The 23,295-nt window shown below is 36.0% G+C and overlaps 1 protein-coding gene across 7 annotated transcripts in view; it reads left to right on the forward strand.

Annotated features, from left to right (window-relative positions):
* Positions 1 to 23,295, forward strand: part of CFAP20DC (CFAP20 domain containing) — a 214,337-nt gene that overhangs the window by 52,618 nt on the left and 138,424 nt on the right. The window lies entirely within an intron of this gene.

A 23,295-nucleotide genomic window follows, 5' to 3' on the forward strand; every position in this document is an offset into this window, starting at 1 on the left:
ATCTAAGTTGGGAAAAATGGTTTTTAAAAAAGCATGGAATGTAAATATTTTAGGAATGATTTAGTATAAAAATTTTACTACAACTCAGGGCAGAAGATGTTATAATAATATTTGGAACCATAGGCATTGATATTCTCTTGGAAAATTATTTGTTTTCAGGCTTCCATTTGCAAAATGGAAATGACGATCATTTAGAAAAAGACTAAAGGTGAAAGAAAATTTATCAGTAATGATAGCTAAATATTTCACATTTATATTTTTTCCATTTAGGACCAACCGAAAGGAAGGAAATATAACAGTAAATAATTGAATGCAATGGCTCTCAACTTTAGTTTTTATGTATATAATAATCATCTGTTAAGCCGTGCACGTGTGTGTGTATGTGTGTGAAGTATGTGATGGTATCAGATTCTTTGAAACCGCCTGGGTGCTCAACAATTGAATCAATTTAATTCAGCTCTGACACTAACTCCTAGAGTGAAGTTAAGGGGCTCAGTCCTATAAGACTATCCCCACTGTTTTAGTGTGCCTACATTACCCATAATTCTGATGAACCAACTATAAATTGGATGTTCTCATGACACTTCCTAAGGTTCAGTAAATGCTGAAAGGACTCATAGAACTCAGGAAAGAAAGTGCTTATTCACTATTACCAGATTATTATAAAGGATACAACTCAGGAACAGCCAAATGGAAGAGACACATAGGGCAAGGTATGGAGTAGTGTGTTGCAGAGTTTCCAAGCCTTCTCAGGGTATGCCACCCTCCCAGCACCTTCATGTGTTCACAAACCCAAAAGCAATCTGAACCTTGTCTAGAGGTTATTATTGAAGGTTCTGTTAAGTTGACATACTTGATTAAACCATTGGCCTTTGATGGTTAAAAATTCAAATCGTTTAGTCACATGATTGACTCCTCTGGCAACCAGTCTCCATCCTGAAGTATCTAGGGGCCCACCAAAAGTCACCTGATTAGCATAAATTTAGGTAAGGTTGAAAGGGTTGTGTTATGAATAACAAACAACAATGCTCCTGTCACTTCTATTCTTCAGGAAATTCCAACGGTTTTAGGAGCTCTGTGCCAGAAACCAAGGACAAAGACCAAATATATATTTTTAGTATACCACAGGTAGCCATTGTGATTGTTTCCAAATATTACAGTTTTCCTTCCAGACATGTAGTAGATTTCACTTTCCTACTCCTTTTATTAGGTTGGCCATGTGACTTGCTTTAGCGAGTAAGGATAAGCAAAAGAAACATTGTCACTTTAGGGGAAAGCTTTAGACATTATTTTATCAGTCACCATGTTTCCATCTCAATGCTCTGGTGATTATGGAAGAATGTGCCATCCTGGGTCCCTGAGTTTCTAATGCAATAGAATGTGTGTTTATCTTCATTGGGGATGAGGGCATTTATCAGTGGAAGTATGTCTAGTAGGAATTGTTGAAGCTTTGTATTTTCTTCTGCTGGGTATGTCAAAGCTTTTACTGATATAGAACCACTTTTTAAATGTCTATCTTACCTTCAGATTTCCTTATCATAAAGGTACTTTAAAGGCAGACTAATTTCACATATGCAGAGTTTTGATTTCTCACCATAGACTTTTTCTCAACCTAGAGCCTGGCCAGAAACAAGCTTTTTCTGCCTAAATCAGTGAGCAGAGGTTTCTAGAACCCATCTCACAGAGTGGGGAAGTCATATCAGGGTCCGGCTTTATGCAGGAGTCTCAGTTCCAGGTCCTCACCTTATATAAACCCAAGGCCACATCTACTGTTCCCACATAGATATTACAATCCTCGGGCCCCTCTTCATAATTTTACACACACATATATTAGGATCTGATCCTTCTATATATTTAAGCCAGATTATGCCCCCCCCCCGCTCCCTCTTCCCTCCCCCAACACACACTTTGGCATCAAATCATAGCTCATCAGCCCTAGCTTTTATTTCCTCTTTATTCTGACACCTGGTCAACATACTCTTTTATCATTTAAACTTTATTTTTCTTATTTTTTTTCAGACTGTCTATGTGTGTGTAGCAGGCAGAGAATACTCATTAGCTCAAATCCACCCTTACTTTCTAATAAAGGAAAATAATGGTTAACCAAAATATAGAAATGTAATAATGACTTATACCTGATAAGCCAAATCAGGGATGCAAGTGAACTAATTGGGGAAAGCTGCCAGGACATTCTCTCACTTAAAATCTATTCAATATGTACTATATAAGATTCTAGAAACTGTTCTAGACCCTGGAGATACAAAAATGAATAAGATATAGTTTCTTTTCTTAAGGAGTTATAGTCTATCAAAGAGAATGATATAGAACAAGTAGAATATAATGTGAGAAATGCTAATTGGAATATTTGCAATTGCTATGGAGCCGTTAAGTAAAATACAGTTCATATTTTTGCCTTTTAGAGATGTGTTGATAAAGTAGATGATGTTTCTAAAAGGTCTTACAGAACAAGTAAAAACTCACAAAAGGTAAGGAAGATATTTTAGGACAAGAACAAAACATTTGTAAAGACCATACCACTAGCGTGGTATATTGGTTTGCTACAAAATCAGGTATGAGTGCAGTGGTGGGAGATGAATCTGGAGAAATAGGCACAGATTTTTGGACTGTATTCTGTAGGCAAGGGATTCATCATTTTTATAAATTGGGAAGTTACATTGGTGTTATCTTTCTAAAGAAGTTGCTGAGAGAAAAACCAGAAATAGTGAGCAAACTTAGAATGTTGTTGCAGTCAGGCCAATGATGGATTTTGAAAAGCAAGAGTAGAGGTGAAAAGGAAGGAGATGTTGATTTCAGAATGGGGCTCCAAGAGAAAATTTCAGTTAGTATAAACAGGTAATAAGAAGGGTGATAAAGAAATCAAAATTTATTGAAAATGACATTATGCCAGGCTTTTACCAAATTCTCTTAGCTTTTACAACTCCGTAAGATAAGTGGTAATTTATAGATGAGAAAATAGGCTCAAAGAAGTTCACAAATAGCCCAGCATCACAATTGTGGAGTGGTAACCCAGGGCTGTCTGGCTCCCAAGCAGGTTTTCTACATTTCTTTTGTTGCCTCTCTGTAGGGACTTTTTTGTTAATTTCAAATTATTTTTTTTTACATGGAGTTTGCCTCCTAATTTTATAAAGTGAAATGATGAACTATTTAGTAGTCTCTAAATAACTAACTTGAAGCTTCATATTACTTCTCAACTGTAAGCTATTTAAATATTTCAAGGTCAGCCCCTTTAAAGTTGAAAACAATTTGTTATCTCTTTCTATGTCATTAGACTACATCAACCTTTGCAGTGTGACTGCTCTGTACCCTGCGTTTTCTGTTGGTCAACATGTGGTTTTTGGGACAAAGGGTAATAATAATAATTATCCCCGTACCTTCTGGTAAAATGTATCAGAAACTAATTCAGAAGCTGCACTGTCATCACTAAGCCAGTGCACAGTTCAAAAAACAGTGATCACTTAGAGATGTCTGACAAGTACAGTGTCATTTTAAGTTGAAGAAATAGGAAGCCAATAAAATTGTCGCTCGTTTATTGCAGGAGAAGCTCTTTGGGGCTTTCCAAAAGAAAGATTTTATATAAGTAAGTAGAAAAGATTCTAATTATAATAAGCAGGCTTGAATATGACCCCCAACTAGAGTCTTCCTTTCTTCTCCAACCAAAGTCACAAGCATTGTTTTCCTTTTTCCCTAAAATACCAGTGATGGGAACTAAAGGAACACTGAGAGGCCATTGTGAGGTTCAGAAATAGCCTAAGCCCACCCCTGAAATCATGACTTACTCATTGCTAAATTAGAATTTCTGGGTCAAAAGTAAAGAGAGTACATATCATAGTGGTTTAGAAGACAGATGCTAGAGCCACACTGCCTTGATTTGAATCCTGGTTCTGACACATACCCAGCGTATAATCCAAGACAAGTTACTTAATGCCCCTATTCCTCAGTGTCTTCATTTATAAAGTGGTAATAATAAAAGGACACATCGCAGGGGAATGTTTGAAGATTAAAACAGTATATGTAAAGAACTTATAGTGTCTGGCACAGAGTAAGCTCTGTATAAATGTTTATTGTTGGTACTGTCGTTCTTGATATTTATAAGCAATAACTTCTATTTCAATGTGTTATGGTGATTGTTATTAAATTTAGATAATAAAATATTTTATATCTTATTTCCAGTAAGCAAATTTCTGAGTAGAATAAGAATAGACAGTCTCTTGTATGCTTACCCATTATGGTGTTTTGCTTTGATTTAGTTGTATAAATTTTTCAAATAGAAAAGATTTAAACTGAGCCATAAGTTCTAAAATTGCTATCTAAATTGAATGTCTTTTTTGCTTTAAATAAAGGTGTATTTTCTTTGTTAAATTGGAAACAATTTTAGTGCACCCACATTCCTTCTGGTTTAAGTAATCTATAGAAAATTAAAATGACAAGAAAGGTGGGATTAACCAGATTTATGACTGGCAAAGGCAAATTATGAACAGCTTCCATGTAGCAGGTGTAGCTATTTTAATGAAAGTACCAGACTGGTCCATAAACCCACACAGTTACTGCACAGTTCCACAGATGGCTACTTAGATAATTTAATGTCACTAAAATGATTCTACTAAAGAATTCTTTAAAACAAACTGCAATGATTTATCATTTTGAGCTGTCTTTAATACCATCATTATCCTAATGGCCCATGGTCAGAACAGTTTTCTTCTGTTTTTTTTTTTTTTTTTCCTTTCTCCCTCTGGCTCTCCTTTTATTGTTTGAAAGTTCTTTCATCTACATATTCTTAATACCACTCATCACATTATCTAGCTTCCACTAGATTGCCTTGCTTTGAGAACCATCCTGTCTTCTAATCTCACATTTTGTAAGCTGATTTTAGTAACTTTTAGGGAGTTACTTAATTATGGAAGGAGGGTAATTTGACAGAGGGATTAATGTGTACTTACAAGGGCTCAATGGTGAGAGACCTATTGCATTGAATTTAGGAAGGAATGTATATATTTAGCAGGTCCTTGGATAAGGCACAGCGTGTTGTACCATGTACTATGCTTTCAGCTATGGTAGTGGTAGCATGGGTGAAGATATCACAAAGGTACCACACTTCCTCATTGATGTTCAAGGGTGACATTGTTAATCGATCATGGCAAGCTTGCTGTCTTCCTTAACAAAGTACTCCAGACCGTTACTATCATTCACTTGATGTTGGAACTTAAGATGAAACCTATGTGCCGTCCAGGATACGATTTTTGCAAAAGATATTTTTTAAATTAATTTTTCTTGTATTAACTCTCTATTTAAAAAAAAAAAAAGGAAAAAGGAAAAAAAAACAGAGCAGAACATTAAATCTCAACTTTGCGAATGCATTTCTTTAGGAAGGAAATATAATATGGTTTGGAATATTGGATATCTCAAGCAAGACTTTGGCAAGTGCTAGATTCCGTCAGTTCACAGTTGCATTTTTTAACAAGTGCCTGAAGTGCTGAAATTTGGTGCTGTTTCTTAAGGTGGGATCAATATACTTTAGGTTCTAGACTGGAAACAAGAGTTGACATTCTGTTATTTAAGTTCAGAACCTGTAGTTTCATTCTTGTCTATAAGAACCATCTTTTTGTGCAAATGTGGATTAACAGGGGTGGCTCATTTCCTAGGAGTTTTATTATGCTCAGGCACTTAGATGAATACTTTGTTGTAACCTCAAAGTCCTAGAATATGAACAAACTTTAGTTAATAATAACAGCTAACACATAAAGCATATGTGTACCTTATTTAGACTATGCTAAACACTATATATACATTATCGCCTTCAATCCTTGTAGTAATTCTACAAGGTAGAGCCTACTTTTATGCTTAGGTTGAGAAGAGAGAGCCCTAAGTTGCCCAGAGCACTATGGCTAGTAAGTGGGAGAACCATGATCTGTGTTCGGGGAGTCTGACTGCAAAGCCTGTTCCTCCACAATGCTCCCCCTTCACTTGAATTACAGGTTTTGTAATTTTCCTTGTCTAACAGATCATATCATCCAGTCCTGCTTCTGGCTCCAAAAAAGCAAGTTCTTTGGTCATGTGGAATCTTCTTGGGTAGTAACTTCTAGAATGGTAGCCCTGAGGTTAAAGTTAAGGTTTCTGGTGAATCAGCCTCACCACCATCACCAAGATTAAAAAAACAAAAAACAAAAAAGCCTGGTTAAGGTCAGGCTTGAAGAATATACCGTGTATACTCCAAAACCTGAGAGTAGCATGGCTATGTCTGAGTTTAGCCAAGAGGCAGAGATTGATGAATACTAAAAGCCAGAGGAGTGCTTTTCCATCAAAGTGTTTCTTGAAATGTGATCTTTTGGCCTACCTTCATTAGCAGCGCTAAGAAGTCCCAAGTCCATAAATATCTTCCCCATATTGGTTTGTTTTAATTAACAAAATAAGACTTTTCTTAACATTTATGCATTTGGGGAGCTATTATGAGACAATGAGATTGTTGTTAGTTGAGGTTTTCAGCCTGAGAAAATAGGAACAGGGAAAAAAGCCTTTGGCTTCTGAAACTTTGAAAGAAGATGGGAACTATGAAGTTCAGGGACAGGAGGATATTATAATGCAGGGAGTATAAGGGTGCTGATGAAGCTGCCTCATGGTTTGGTGGTGGAAGTGATTTTGGTCTCTTCCTACTCCACCCCAGAACAAAGGGCTGTGCAGGCACCTTCAAACCCTTTCCTCTTGGGCTCCACTAATTCTAGGAAGGGACCATCCATGTCTTTACCCACTCATTTCCTGAGAGGAGGGGGCTAGCAAAATTGCTTTTGATGACAGGTCACTTTCTTCTCCTTGCATCTACTTTCTCAAATAACTTTCAGGTTCTTATGAAGATTTTTAAATGGCCTTGGCACCTGGTGTAGTGGGGAGAGACATACAGAGAAAGCATGAGGCAGCTCCTTGCCATGTGGAACTAGTTTCATATTGTCTACAGATTTTCAAATCTGCTGCCGCCTTTCATCCTACTTTTCTTTTTTGTCTTTACCACCCCAAATATCAACAATAAGCTATAAATCTTTTACCAAGGGCTAAACTGTGTCCAGAATTTTTATATCCTCACAGTAAGCCCTCAATAAGTGTTTTCAGAAACCATTGTTCGTGATACACAGGATACCCACAAGGCCAATATCCCAGCTACAACCATAATACAGTTTCCTGGCTGCAGTCAGGGCTTCCTCCAGTAATTGCCAGGATGGCTGGTATCTTCTTTTAGAAATGATTGTGTATTTAATGATTGTTGTTGCTTATGAAAAACATTTGCTTTAACTGTTTTACCTCCTTTAATCCTATTTGTCGGCCTTCATACATCCACGTGAGAGTTTCTAACTGAGAATGACTAATTGTTTAGGTGTTTTGGTCCAATTTAAGTATCAAACAAAAGACAGCAAGGATTTGGTTGAGCATAGGAACAAATGATGTTAAAGAAGCTAGCCTCCTGTTTTTATATGAGCACTGCAAGTTAGGTATTAGCTCCATTTTGTAGATGAAGAAACTAATGTTCTGACATCTACTTGTTCAAGTTTCATAGATAGTAAGTGGTAGAACCAGGATTTAAAGCCAAGTTGGCCTACATCCGTGGCCAGTATTCACTCCAGTTGGTTTTTTGGGGTGCCTTCTGATGACAATAATGGTTCTAATAACATGGACAGCAGCTGGTGCTGCTGCTCTTGCTCCTTCAGCAAAGCTGATGATGACATCAGGCCTGCTAGCAGCAACCCAGTGTCTTGGCAAGATTTTCACTCATCTACTTTTTTAGCCCATCATCTTTCTTTGGTTCAACTCTCTTTCTTTGCCTACTTCTACTTCCACTTCTACCTCCTTCCAGTATTAGGGTATTCCTTGGCTTTCCCTCTCCTGCCAACACTCAAAATTACTTTTTATTTCTGTTAACTGCTTATACGTTAAATAAATCTTAAGTGGAGATAGCCCATTATAAATTCAATTCCTCTAAAAATAATGTGGCATATAAGTGAAGCCAAAGGTTGCTTTATAGAGACTGTTTTTGTAAAAGCAAGTAGGCTCTTGTCATATTCTGAAATCTAGAATCAGCTGATGCTTCTCTTTTAGAGTAGGTAAGAGAAGCACTTGGATTTCAAATATACAATCATGTGGAAGTATTGTCACTCCTATAGATTGTGTTTTGTAATTGCCATCTTACCACATACAAAAATATATATATAGTCAAATGTCTCTACATTTAAAGGTACTCCCCGTTCCTTTGTTACCTTTCTTCAATTAAAAGGATAAAGAAAAAAAGATATTGAAATGACTAATATTCTCGTACCAAGAGCATCACAGACCAAAACGGGTGATTTTATGCTATTGCTATAGAAACAGCAGTAAGAGAAATGAGCATTAACCTTGCTTTCAAATGATTCAGTTATTCTCTTTTAGACCATTGGCGCAATAATAGACATTCTCCTTTTAAGTAAACAAGGAATGGAGTATCTAGCAATGTAGATTTTTACTTTACATAAACACTTTTTTTTTTTTTTTACTAAAACTGTACCATATAGAAAAATAAAGATTAAGTGGATTTTCTTAAATGTTACTTCAGTTTAGAATTTGGGCAGATATTTCTGTAAGCACATTGTGTCTGGACACAGTCTGATCATTTTGCTATATAATTTGGCCAATATTCATTCAGTTAATATTTACTGAGCACCTACTATGTGTCAGGTATCTGCTAGACACATCGCCACTGCCCTCATGTTCTGGAGAAGAAAACAGAAAAAAAGCAAGTAAATAAAAATACTTTAAAAAATGGTAAGTACCCTGAAGGAAACAAGCAAAGAATTAACTAGGAGGCACCTGCTCCTAGATAGAGTGATAAGGATATTTAAATTAAGACTTGAAGGAGGATGAATAACTAGCCATGTGAAGAGTAAAAGGAAGAGGGTACCAAAGAAAAAGCCTGTGCAAATTCCTATTATAAGAACACACCAAGTGTGAAACTGGAGAGGGCAATAAGGAAGAGGTCAGTGGCATGAATGAGATTGGCAGGTCTGCTGAATAATCTCCCTTCCACTGCTCCCAATCCATGTACAACCATTTCTGGTGTGCTGTATCTGGGAGTCAGGTTACCCCTGTTCTCTCACATTGTATTAATCACACAGTCAGTCTTCTTTGACTTAAAGGCTTCCCAGCAGGAGATCAGAGGACAGGAAGAGAGAAGTCAGCATATTTCTTCCCTTTCTTCATGCTGCTATCTTCTCCTATGAAGATCCACTTGCTTGACTCCAGTCTTCCCATTGCCCCTATAGACCTAGGAATGGTAATCACTGCACACTGTTAATTTTTTGGTGTCTAACCATCCCTTCTTTCCTCAACCCCCATACCTCCATAAGGTGTTACTTCATGACAACCTTCCCATTTGAACCATGTGGAATGAATTCTGTTTCCTTCAAGTTCCTGACTATAGAGAATGAGGCCTGATGAGTGAGGCAGGGTAATTTATAGACTTTATAAGCTAGGAATTCAGATTCTCGAAGTAGCATGAAACTACTGAAATATGATCCCATCTAAAATGGTCACTCTGGCTTCTGTTGAGGGTATTGACTGGGGGAAAGAGGGGTAAAGAATGGAAGCAATGAGACCATCCGGAAGCCTGTACAGGGCAAAGAAAGGTGGTACTTGGGCCTGAGTGATAGTAGAGGAGATGGAGAAATTAGTGGATTCAACATAGAACTGCAGAGAGAACATATGAATCAAGAGTGACTCATATCTGGTTTGAGCCACTGGGGAGTAATGAGAATGGGGAACTAGGGCTCTTTTCTTGATGGGTTTCATTCAAAATGTCAGTGACCTATCTAGGAAAAACTCCAAGTTAGCAATTTGGAGTTCAAGGAATGAGTCAGAGCTGGAGATGTGGACCAAATTATCAACATGGAGGTAACATTTATAATCAGAGGTGGGAGTACAAATAGTCTCCAAGGAAAAGAATGTTTAATAGAAAATAGAAAAGAGAACCCAGGAACTCTCAGATTCAAAAGTCTTTAGGAGCTATGCAAATATACATTTTAGTTCCAAAACTATTGCTTTACTAATATATAAATCCAGCTTTAGATAAAAGAAAAATGAAAATAATGATGCTTCAGAAACCAAATGTGAAAATGGTAGATATTTTGTCCTCATAAAATAAAATTAATATCTAATTGGATATATTTTTTAAAAAGAATAATAGTTCTGTGCCATGTAGGAATACTGCCTTCTGTTTTGACCATTGGCACAAATATATAGCTCCCATGACCACTTTACCCTTGTGCTGGAAATTTGTGAATTGACTATAGAACTGAGTGAGTTAATTTGCCTCATCTCAAGCTCATATTTCTAACCAACAGGATTGTGCTCAGGTGGTAAATTCTGCATATTGTCTGCCTTAATTGGGAAATGTGTTTATATTGATAAGCTTCCAGCCTAATTCAATTGAAAGAAAGCTTTCTAATTTCACTTTTCATTTACTAAAATTAAAAAGATAAAAGTGTATAAAAATGGCACCAATGTGTTACCAGTAGTGCAATTCATAATAACCAAATCTGTTTGCTTTTTACATCAAAACAGTCATCAAGACTATGAGACATTTATTGGTGTTTTTCTTTAGACCCTCTACAAATGATCATCCTCTGACTCCAGGGACTTATAGATTTTATCATATGGCCTTCCAGCTTGTATGTTATAACATTGGACTGTCATCTGTAGCGTCCGTTAGAATGTTATTGACAAACTGTCCACTAATATTGAACTAAGTACTTGATAAACCACTATAAGTAAATTGTTGTGCTCTTGCCTCAAAGGATAGCCTGTCAATTCTCCACATGAATATAGTCCTAGCAGAATGACCCTGGCAACAGTTCTCTTCTGGTACCTGTAAAATGTGGCATAATGTCTTTTTTGAGGTCCCCAGAAGAAAATAATTTTTTAAATATCCTTTTTTGGTGTATTATTGTTTATATAGGATATTTTATTTCAAAGAGCTAACCACTAATCATTGCTTTATACTTATGGGCTAAAAAGCTTCCATTTATAAATTATATTACATAATAAAAGTAATCTATGCTCATAAAAAGAAAATTTATAATAATTCTCCAAAAGTACCTGCTTTTAATAGTTTTATGAGTCCCTTCAGAATTGTGTGTGTGCGCACACTCCTGTGTGTGTGTGTGTGTGTGTGTGTGTGTGTGTTATAATGGTCCTTTTTTTTTTTTTTTTTTTTTTACAAATAGAGTCATACCTAATTCACACTCTGGAAATTTCTTTGGTGTGGTGACAGTGAGGCTTTCCACTTTATCTGGGGAATCTTTCCATACATATTACTCTGTCTTATTCTTTTAATAGCTGCCATATATATCATTGCATACATAGAGCATATATTTACCTCTAGATAGACTTTTATGACAGACTTCTAAATTATCCCTCTTTTTGTTTCTTGGCTTTTTATTAATGTTATAATGAACATTCATGTAAGTGTATCTTTATGTGTTTGTGAAATCTGCATTTAAAGATATATGAGATTTTCAAGTATAAATTAGAATAAGAGAACATATATAATACCTAAGGTGTCAAAATCTTGTAAGCTATAGTGATACTTTCAGGAGAACAGAAGTGAAGAGGGAAAGAAAATCTAAAGAGTGCATGTTGGAGGTGCTCGAGGACATTTCACGGATTTGCCCCGTTGGATATTGTCAAGTTTTTACTGATGGGCAACTGACAGAAAAATTTTTAAAAAGTTTTTAAAATTATATAATTATAACTCTCCAATAATCAGAGTTTGTGTAGTATTTTATATTGATAATTGAACATTCTGATTTGCGATTTATGAAAAATATCTTGTTAATAGCAAATATCTTCTTTATTGTAGTCTTCAGAAAGTGATCACTTATTATGATACTATTTAGTTGAAGATAATAGTCAATTAACTGAAACAAGCAATGCTCTATCCCTATGTATAAACAAGAATTTACAATGATTAGTGTTGTAGTTCCTAAAATGCAGGTGAGTTCATCGACAACTTACGGCAAAGTATAGTTTGGGTAGAAATAGGAAAGTGCATGGTGTGAGAGTTCCATAATTTGAATTCTCAATTTTGTTAGAAATGGATTTTTTTATCTTTATAATTTAATTTTTTACAATTCTAGTTGGCATACAATATTATGTTAGTTTCAGTTGTACTACGCAGAGATTAGGCATTTATATAATTTACAACGTGATCACCTCGATAAAGCTAGTACCCATCTGACACCATACATAATTATTACAATACTACTGACTATATTCCCCATGCTATACTTGACATTCCCATGACTATTTGTAACTACCAGTCTATTCCTCTTAATCCCCTCTTCCTTTCACCAATCCCCTGCCCTGCCCCCAAATCCAGCAACCATCGAAATGCTCTCTGCATCTATGAGCTTGTTTCTGTTTTGTTTGTTCATTTCTTCTACTCTCTGGATCTCACATATAAGTAAAATTATATGGCATTTTTCTTTCTCTGTCTGACTTACTCCACTCAGCATAATATCCTCTAGGTTCATCTATATTGTTGCAGGTGGCAATATTTCATTCTTTTTTAATTGCTGGGTAATATTCCATTATGTATACATACCACCTCTTCCTTATTGATTTATCCACTGATGGATACCCAGGTTGCCTTTATATTTTGGTTATTGTAAATAATGCTGCAATGAACATATGGATGCACATGTCCTTTCAAAGTAGTATTTCCAATTTCTTCGGATAAATACCAAGAAGTGGGATTACTATATCCATCTTTGTCTTTTGTCATAGTCTTTGTTTTAAAGTCTGGTTTGTCTAGTATAAATATTGCTACCCCAGCTTTGTTTTTTCATTTCCCTTTTCATGAAATAACTTTTTCCATCCCTTTACTTTCAGTCTGTGTATGTCTTTCAATCTGAAGCAAGTCTCTTGTAGGCAGGGTTTGTTTTCTTATCCATTCAGCCACCTATGTCTTTTAATTAGAGCATTTAATCCATTTACATTTAAAGTGATTATTATTGATAGGTACATAGTTATTGCCATTTTATTATTCATGTTTTTGAATTTCCCACCTTCTTCTTAGAGAAATCTCTTTAACATTTCTTGTAATGCTGGTTTAGTGGTGATGAACTCCTTTAGCTTTTTTTTTTTGGTCTGGAAATAAAGAAAATTTGACAATATCCAATGGGGTAAATCTTTGAAATGTCTTTGAGCACCTTCAACATGCACTCTTTAGATTTTCTCTTTAGATTATCTTTCTTCCCTTGTCTGGAAGGCTCTTTACTTGTCTTTCAATTCTGAATGATAATTTTGCTGCATAGAGCAATCTTAGTTGTAGCGCCTTGCTTTTCATCACTTTGAATATTTCATGCCTAACTCTTCTGGCCTGCAAAGTTTCTGTTGAGAAATCAGCTGACAGTCTTATAGGCACTCCCTCGTGGGTAATTAACTGCTTTTCTCTTGCTGCATTTAAGATTCTCTCTTTGTCTTTAAACTTTGGTATTTTAATTATGATGTATCTTGACGTGGGCCTGGGTGAGTTTATCTTGTTTGGGACTCTTGTTTGGCGCTTCCTGACCTTGTACGTCTATTACCTTTGTCACATTAGGGAAGTTTTTTGTCATTATTTCTTGAAATAGGTTTTCATCTTCTTGTTCTTTCTCTTCTCCTTCTGGAACTCCTATGATGCTAATATTATACTTGATGTTGTCCCAGAGGCCCCTTAAGCTCTCTTAGTTTTTTTAAATTCTTTTTTGCTGTTTCGATTGAGTGTTTTCTCTACCTTATCTTCTGTTGATTATTCCCTCTAATGTATTCCTCATTTCAGTTATTGTATTTTTTATTGCTGACTGGTTCTTTTTGTTTTATGTTTTCTACCTCCATTTTTATATTTCCTATCTCTTTGTTAAAGTTCTCACTGAGATCAGTGAGCATCCTTATAACACGTTTTTTTTTTAACTGTGCATCTGATAGGTTGCTTGTTTCCATTTTGTTCAGTTTTATTTTTCTGGAGCTTTGTCCTCTTCTTTCATTTGGGGCATGTTTCTTTGTCTCCTCATTTTGGCTGCCTTCCTGTGTTTGTTTTTATATATTAGGTAGAACCACCATGTCTCCCAGTTTTGGTAAAGTGAGCTTATGTAGTAGGTGTCCTTTGAGGCCCAGTAGTGCAGTCTACCTGGTCACCTGAGTCAGGTGCTTCATATATGTTTTCTTGTGTTGGTTGTGTGTGCTTTTTGTAATTGCGCCTTGGTTGCTGTTTGCTCATCAATGGGATAGACCGACCCTTGGGCTGATTGGTTGTGATAACTGGCTATGACCAGTGGAGGAGCTGTTGTTCAGGGGCTGACCCTACAGAGCAAGATTTGTTTTGGGTGTGTCTTTTATGGAGGTGGTTGGGTGGCATTATGGTGTGGTCTGAAGCTGGCCACAGATGTGTTAGTTTGGGGGCTTCTTGGGAGGGGTTCTGTTGCAGGTCAAGTTCAGCTGCTGCCTGTGGCCTGCCCAGGGCCAGTTGGTGTGAGCTACAAAGTGATCTGCTAATGATTGCCACTTGTGCTGGGTTTGGGGATGCCTGGGAGAGGCTAAGCTTCAAATGGAGGCCAGCTGCTGGGCTTAAGGTTGCTTAGCAAAAGGTACGGGACACACCAAGGCTAGGTACTGCTTGTTTGGGGTTGGTGAACCTTTGAGAGATTTTAGGAAGGTCTGCACCGTGAGCCAAGACAGGCCATAATGGAAAAGCCACTGGAAGCAGCTTGGGTGGGACCCTACGTTGGGTGGGGTGGGATCTCAGGGAATCATCAGGACAGGGAAAACTTAGCCAGGTTGATGGAGACTCAGATATGATGCCTGCTTGCATCTGCACACTGGGTGAGGGAGGACAGCTCAACAAAGGAACAATGGCTTCTTCCAGCACTTCTGTCTAGGAAAAAGCTGTCCCTCTGGCCCTCACCCTGAAGCCAGACAATTCAGTTCCTCTTTCCATGTCCCTGGCACCTTTAGTGCTGCTACCCAAGAGCTGGAGCTTAGAGCAAGTGAATCTGTTGGCCAGTAAGTTGGTGAGTGGGACCTTTAAGAGGCACACCTGGGACTCCAGCTACCCTCCATCTCACTCAGCCGCAATATCCACTAGTTTTCACAAATAGAAGTTGTGGAAAGTTCTCTTCCCAGCATTGTTGCTCCAGAATTTGGAGCCCAGTGTGGGGCTGGGACCCCTCACTCTCTCGGGGGGACCTTCTCAACCAAGATATTATTTTTGATTCTCAGCTGCCCACACATGGGTTTGTGGCCAGCTCATTTCACATCTTTGCCCCTCCTATCAGCCTCAATGTGGCTTCTTCTGTATATCCTTAGTTATAAGACTTCTGTCTAACTAAATTAAGATGATTCTCATTAATAATTTTTCTATAGATTAGTTGTAATTTTGATGTGGTCATGAGAGGAGGCAAGCACAGACAGCATTTACCTATTTCAGCATCTTCACTGGAACCTCGGAATGGTTATTTTTATAAGCAGGAAAATTATAACCAAACTGTAGCCCTAAGGAAAGCAAGTGTTGCTCAAAAACAAATGATCTTGAAGAAAGGGAAAGAGAAAACCCACTAAATTAAAGCTGACAAATCAATTAAAAGCATAGATCTGGAGAAATAATATCCTATATTTATAAGGCACTTAATAGTTTCTAAAGTGTTTTCATGATCATTTTCTCAGCACAATAAGTGAACAGATGCTACTATCCCTAAATTGTAAGTGAAGAAATTGAGACTCCAAACTAGACCCCACTCTAGTTCCTGTAACACTTTGTGTTTAATTATACTAAAGAAGTAATATTACTGTAGTTGTGTCCTAGGGCTGCCATGACAAATCACCACAAACAAGATGGCTTATAACAACAAAAATTTGTCATCTCACAGTTCTGGAAGCTAAAAATCCCAAATCAGAGTATAAGCAGGGTTGGTTACTCTTGAAAGCACTAAACGAGACTCTATACCATGCCATTCTCTCCTAGCTTCTGGCACTTGCCAGCAATCTTTGTCATTTCATGGCTTGTAGATGCATTACTCCAATTTCTGCCTCTGTTGTTGCCTGGTGTCCTCTCCCTATCTGTGTCTATGTCCAAATTTTTCTCTTCTTATAAGGACATCAGTCATTGGATTACAGCCCACTCTAATCCAGCATGACTTTTTCTTAATGTGATCATATTAGCCAAGACCCTATTTCCAGATAAGATCACATTCACAGGTACCAAGGGTTAGAACTTGAACATGTCTTTCTGGGGCGCACAGGTCAATTCACAGTGATTACTGTGGATCACTGAATGAATATTTTCCAGGAGCATAGAGCATCACCAAGGAATTTTGTGTTTTATACTAACGGAATAGAAATAATAATTCTTATGATATCCTGTCTCCTAAATTTCCATTTACCCAAAGTTCCATCACCAATAAGTGATCGAACTATTAAAAGCTTTTTGTATTGTGATATAATTCATATACCACAAAATTATTCCTTTTAACCTGTATGATTCAGTGGATTTTAGTATATGTCACAGAGTTGTGCAACCATCACCACTATATAATTTTAGAATGCTTCAGCACCCCTAAGTAGTAATTACTCCTTACTTCCTGCTATCCCCATCTCTTTCTTTTCATCTCTCTGGATTTGCCTCTTTTGAAGATTTCATATAAATGGAACCATGCAATATGTAGTCTGTGTCTAACTTTTTTCACTCACCATGTTTTCAACATTTATTTATGTTGTAGTATGTATCAGTGATTTGTTCTTTCTGTGCCTAAATAGCAATCCATTGTATGGATCTACCATACTTTGTTTATTTATTTATCAGTTAATGGACATTTGGGTTGTTTTCACTTTTTGGCTATTAATTAATAATGCTGCCATAGACATTTATGTGCAAGTTTTTATGTGGACATATGTTTTCAGTCCTCTTTAGTATATACCAAGGAATGAAATTACTGGGTCATATGGAACTCTACATTTAACTTTTCAAGGGACTGCCAAACTTTTTTCTAAGTGGCTATACTGCTTTATATTCCCACCAGCAATGTATGAGGGTTTCAGTTTCTTCAGATCCTCAGTAAAACATGTTATTAGTCTTTTTTATTATACCTATTCTAGATCTAGTGGGTTTGAAATGGTATCTTATGGTTTTGATTTTGCATTTCTCTGTTGGCCAATAATGTTGAGCATCTTCTCACTTATTGTCAATTTTTATATTTTTTTAGAGAAATGTCTATTCAAATTCTTTGCTCATTTTAATTGGATTATTTGTCTATTGTTGAATTGTATGAGTTCTTTGTACATTATGGACACTAGACCCCTATCAGATATATAATTTGTAAAAATTTTCTTCCATTCTATGGGTTGTCTTCCTACTTTCTAGATTGTATCCTTTAAAAGACAAAAATTTTTTAATTTTTAGGAAATCCAGTTTATCTGTTTTTTCTTTTGTTGTCAAGAAACCAGTACCTAACACAAGGGTGTGAAGATTTTTCACCTATGTTTTTTTTCTAAGAGATTTATATTTTTAGCTCTTACATTTAAGTTTTTGATCCATATCGAGATAATAATTTTAAAAAGCTCTCCACAACCTAAGAAGGGAAGTTCCTCAACCTGACAAAGGACATCTATGAACAAACATGTAGTTTATCATACTTAATGGTAACATAAGACCATGACAAACTAAATTCTTTCCCCCTAAGATCAGACCAGACAAAACTTGTCTTATGTTACCATTTCTATTAATTATTGTATTGAAGATTCTAGTCAATGAAATAAGGCAGGAAGAAGAAATAAATAATAAAAGGCATCCATATTAGAAAGGAAAAAGCAAAATTGTCTTTATTCACAAACAACACGAATGTCTGTAGGAAAGTAGTAAACAAATTCAACAAGGTCAAAGAATATAAAAAACAATATACAAAAATCAATTGAATCTCTATATACTAGAAAGAGCAATCTGAAAATTAAATTAAGAAAACAGTTCTATTCATAGTAGCATCAAAAAGAACGGAATGCTTAGGAATAACTTAAACAAAGTTAGTATAAGATTCGTACATTGAAAATTTAAAAACTACTGAGAGAAATTTAAGATCTTAATAAACCAAGAGCCATTTTATTAAAAATTCAATGTTCTTAAGTTGACAGTTCTCCTCAAATTGATTAAAAAATTCACCAGCAGATGGTTGTTTTCTGTTTTGATTTGTTTTTTTGTAGAAACTGATTAACTAATTCAAAGCTATAGTAAAACAGTTTTATAAAAGAACAACAAAGGTAGAGAACTTAAACTTACTGATTTCAAACTTTATTATAAAGCTGCAATAATCAACGCAGTATAGTGCGGGCATAAAGAAAATAGGTCAATGGAGCAGCGTGCAGAATTGCAAAATAAAACCGTACATGTATGATCAGATGAATTTTTACAAAAGTACCAAGGCAACTCAGTGGGCAAAAGAATAGTCTTTTCAACAAACAGTGCTAGGATATTTGGATATCCACATGCAAAAAATTAATTTACACCTTACTTCATACCATATAAAAAGATTAGCTCAAAATGGAATGAATACCTAAATGTTAGAGTTGAAAGTATAAAACTTCTAGAAGAAACAGAAGAAAATCTTTATGACCCTGGGTTAGGGGAAACATTTATAGATATCATAACAAAACACAATCAATAAAACAAAAAATTGTAAATTTGACTTCATAAAAATTTAAAAGTTTTGCATCTCAAAAGACACCATTAAGTAAATGAGGACAAGCCACAGACTGGTGAAAATATTTGAAAATGTAAATATGATAAATTTCTTGTATCTAGAATAAGAAATTTACCTGTTCATTAGTAAGAAAACATATTACTCAATTCAAAACTTGGTAAAAATTTGAACAGGCATCATAAAAGAAGATAGGCAAATGGCTAAATTATTTTTATTAATATCATTTGTCATTTGGGAAATGCAAATTGAAGCCACAATGAGATACCACCTTATACCCACAACAATGGCTATATTCCTGGGGATGTACCTAAGAAATATGAAAATATTATGTCTACACACAGAGCTGAACATGAATGTTCATAGAACCATTATTTAGGTTGGCCAAACCTAGATACAGTGTGCAGCTCCATCTACTCAACTAGGGATTGGATAAACAAAATGTAGCATATATCCGTGTGTTGGAATATGATTCTGAAATAAAAAGTAATGACACTTGCTACAATATACATGAATCTGAAAAACATTATGCTAAGTGCAAGAAGTCAGATGCAAAGGATTTTATATTTTTTATCCCATTTATATGAAATATCCAGAAAAAGGTAAATGTTTAGAGACTAAAATCACATTAGTGATAGCCGGGGTTGGAGTGAGAGTAGGGATTGACTACAAACAGGCACCAAGGGATCCTCTGGGGATTAGGGAAATGTTCGACAACTGAATTCAGGTGATAGTTGCATAACTCTTTAAATATACTAAAAATGTACACTAAAAATGTGAATTTTATGGCATAAAAATTATACCTCAATAAAGCTGTTTTTAAAGAAGGAATCAAATGATATTCAGAGAAAGATTCCAAGAGCAACAGTTACTAATTAAAAATCATATATGTGAAATATAAATTGTAATAAATGTTAACTATTAAAAATAAAAGGGCTACATTTTGTTTTAATAAGTATGTGAAGGTGTCTTAAGTTCAGAATTACTATTCTTCTCGAGTAAAATTAAAAGAATCCTAAATGAATTTAAACTTCAGCAGAAGGGATCCAGGAAAAACAAATGGAATAAAATTCTCTTCGGTGATTCTGAAGCATAGTAATGATTGTACATACAGAAGAAAGGTGAATAGATAATCTGAATAGATGAGTTTATCTATACTCTTGGATGGTTGCTACCATTTACTCAAATACTCACCAAGGTTGCCATCATGAAAAAAAAAAATGTCAATCAAAGATGAAGATATAAAAGTGAATTGAAAATTGAATTGAAAAGTAATTTTACTTTCAAATGGTTTGCAAATGTAGATGTTAAGTTTGGAATGAATGTCGTTAATGACCATAGCTGTGAAGGTTATACACCTGCTGATCACTAGAATATTATAATAAATGAGGTTGATTTTCCTGTTGACTACACCATTTTTTCTCAACATGGTCTCATTACTTTTTCTATCACATTGCTGAACCTTAGCTATAAATGCTCACTTACAGATATAAAAATGTATTAACTTATATACTTTTTTAAAAACATGTATCTTTGAAGTGCAAGTGGAGTAATGCCAGTGTTGCTTGTCTTTTTCTGCTTTGTTAGGTCAGAGAAGGTTTTAGATGGTGAAAATCAAGCCTATATTACAAGTGAAGAGCTGTTTTGCAAGCAGCCTTTCTTACAGCAACTAAATTGTCCCCAAAAAAGCACATAAGCGTAATGAAGCTTTTAAGAAGTCACACATATGCATTTATATTCCCTCTCTCATGAATGACTAATTTTAATTTTTTTTAAAGTAGCAATTCAGCTTGCTTTTGTAATCATTTAAGTTTAGCACATGATTTTGTTTTCCCTTCAAAACCAACTTCTTGATTATGAGGTAGGAAAAGTTTGCATATTTATTTTTGCAAAGACAGTGGAATAAATCTTGATCACCATATGAATGTCGTAATACCTCTGTTCTAAGCTGGGCACAAGATCATTTAGAAATTCACCCAACGATCAGGGCCATTTAACTGAAAACTATTTTGCACAAACCAAAACCTGACCTCCACAAGCACAGTCATGCCATGCGGCCATTGTGTTTCTTATGGTACGTCACATCCCAGGGCCTTACGTCTCCTAATAAATATATGTTGGATTACATTAAAAGATCCACTTCAGAGAAGAGCAAATCTTCCTTTTGAATTTTCACAGTCCTCAGGAATATTCTGTCTGGGATCCTCTTACTTCAGATATATGCATGGTTTCAACCTTTCCTTCATTCAACTTTTTGCTCAAATTGTCCCTTCACTGGGAGGCCTTTTCTAACTACCTTTTCTAAAATAACACTCCCCACCCCATCTTTCTATGTCACCTTTCTGTACTTTATTTTTCTTCATAGTTATTACTGAGTGCTGAAATATTACATGTGTACTTACTTGTTTATTACTGTTTCTCCCCATTAAAACACATGCTTCCTGAGGGCGGGAACTTTATTTTATTCCCTGTGATATCCTAGTGTCTCCTTTCATGCTTGGCACCAAGTAGGTGCTCAGTTAATAGATGACCAAATATATAAATGCATTTGGTCTTCAACAAGGGCAATTCAGCAGATATTTCCCAATTATCTACAAAGCTCTGATCCTAACTCTGTGAGAGTACTGTGATAACCAGGATGTGGTCTCAGCCTTCAGGAAGCTTACAGGCTCATAGAAGAGACAGATTATAAATAGCGGCCTATGATGACACTTGTACATTTTTCCCAGGACTCACTGCAATAGTATGAAAGATGGTCCACAACCCCCTTCATTTCCACTCTCAGGTATGGAATTTGAGACATTAATAGAAGATTACATAGTCAGTCATGTATGGCTCAAACTTCAGTTATTAGAAAATTAAACTCCAAAAACACACAGGGTTTACTAAGCAATCCACAGCTATCCAAGTTGATGATGAGTAGTACTTAGGCAGAACGTTCTGTGTGCCAGGCACTGTTCTAAGCATTTTTCATGTATACACTTATTTATTACTCACAGCAATCCTAGAGTGCTATTATTTTCCACATTTTACTAATGAAGAAACTAAGACACAATAGTTTAAGTAAATTGCCCATGTTACACAGCTAAGAAATGGTGAAGCCAGAATTTGAACCTAGAAAATCTGTCTTCAGAATTATTGCTCTTAACCATTATGGCATATTTCTCCACTTGTTGATAATGTCATAATAACAATTTGTCATGTAAAAAAATAGCAGTACTTGAAAACTGCAATCATCTCAAGATGACAACACTGATGATGAATTTGTAATAAATGGCCCTTCCCCCGAATTGCAGAAATTTTACCTCTCTAATACTTAATAAGAACTTTATAAATTGCCAAGCCTCTCAGGGCAGTCACACTTTTTTTGTGAAATTTAGAATGAGAGACTATTTTAAACTCTAAAATGGACTTTGGACTACCAAATTCTAGTAACCTTTTTAAATGCAATCACGATGTTATTAAGAAGTGGTAAAACTGAAATATAGGGGATTGCATTTATTTGCCCATGAAAACCAAGAAAAAGATTTACATATGTGCATCAGATTATGGCCCATAAAGTTGACCTAGATCACTGAGAGGGAATGAAAAAAATTCAGTGATTGAGGTTAAAAAAAAAAAAAATGCTGTATTAAGTCAAAAAAAGATGTGATTATTTTTCATTTGTAAATCTGAGATGTTTTCAAGAAGGAAGTGGCATTTCAACCCAAACTGTAATGGATGAATATAATTTCAATAGGCATAATGTTACTAAAAGAGAAGGGGCTTTCCAAGGGAAATGCATAAACAAAGTCATGAAAATATAAAAGATTGGAACATGCTTAAATAGCAGCAAGGATGCTGTTATTGTCATTGTGGCAGCCCACTCCCGTGTCCCATGTCACATCCTGTGGATCCACCTCTGATGTTAGCTGCAGATGCAATGGACAATTTGGTGCAAGCTTGCTTGGATAGCATCCAATATCAAGTGTCATGCCGGGCCTTCTTTGATCTTTTGGGACCATACTTCTCCCACAGACAAAGCCTGGAAATTCTGGGGCATGAAGGCCACCAGATGCAACCCTTAACCATTGGGCATTGGCAGTCAGCGAGTATATGCTCCCACCTCCCACTCTTCAGGTGGACAATTCTGAGATGTTCTGTATGTGTCTCCAGACATCCTGATAGAATGGAGGCCTATAGCGGTGTCGTTCACAGTGTGTCTCTACCTTGGCTTTTCCTCTTTTGTTGTCTTACTCTCCCTACACCCTCATTGCTGCTTCATGGAATTCCCTCTCTAGTAAACTGCTTGCACCTGTGTCCTTATCTCAGCCTCTGCTTTTGAGGGTGTGCTTCTTAACAAAGCTGCACAACACACCCAGGTATATGAGGTAGCTCATATTGCTTTGTCAAGCAGGCTGACAAGAATAAAATCTTAGCCAGTATTGATGCACACATGAAGCAGAAAGATCTGGGGAAACCATCACAGCTCTCTAGTCCTTTGTAAATGCACTGTGGCCCAGATTTAACAGATGACTTTTTGAAGCAATACAAGTATACATCA

This window comes from Rousettus aegyptiacus, unplaced genomic scaffold, assembly GCF_014176215.1.
Source record: "Rousettus aegyptiacus isolate mRouAeg1 unplaced genomic scaffold, mRouAeg1.p scaffold_m13_p_4, whole genome shotgun sequence".
Taxonomy (NCBI): Eukaryota; Metazoa; Chordata; class Mammalia; order Chiroptera; family Pteropodidae; genus Rousettus; species Rousettus aegyptiacus.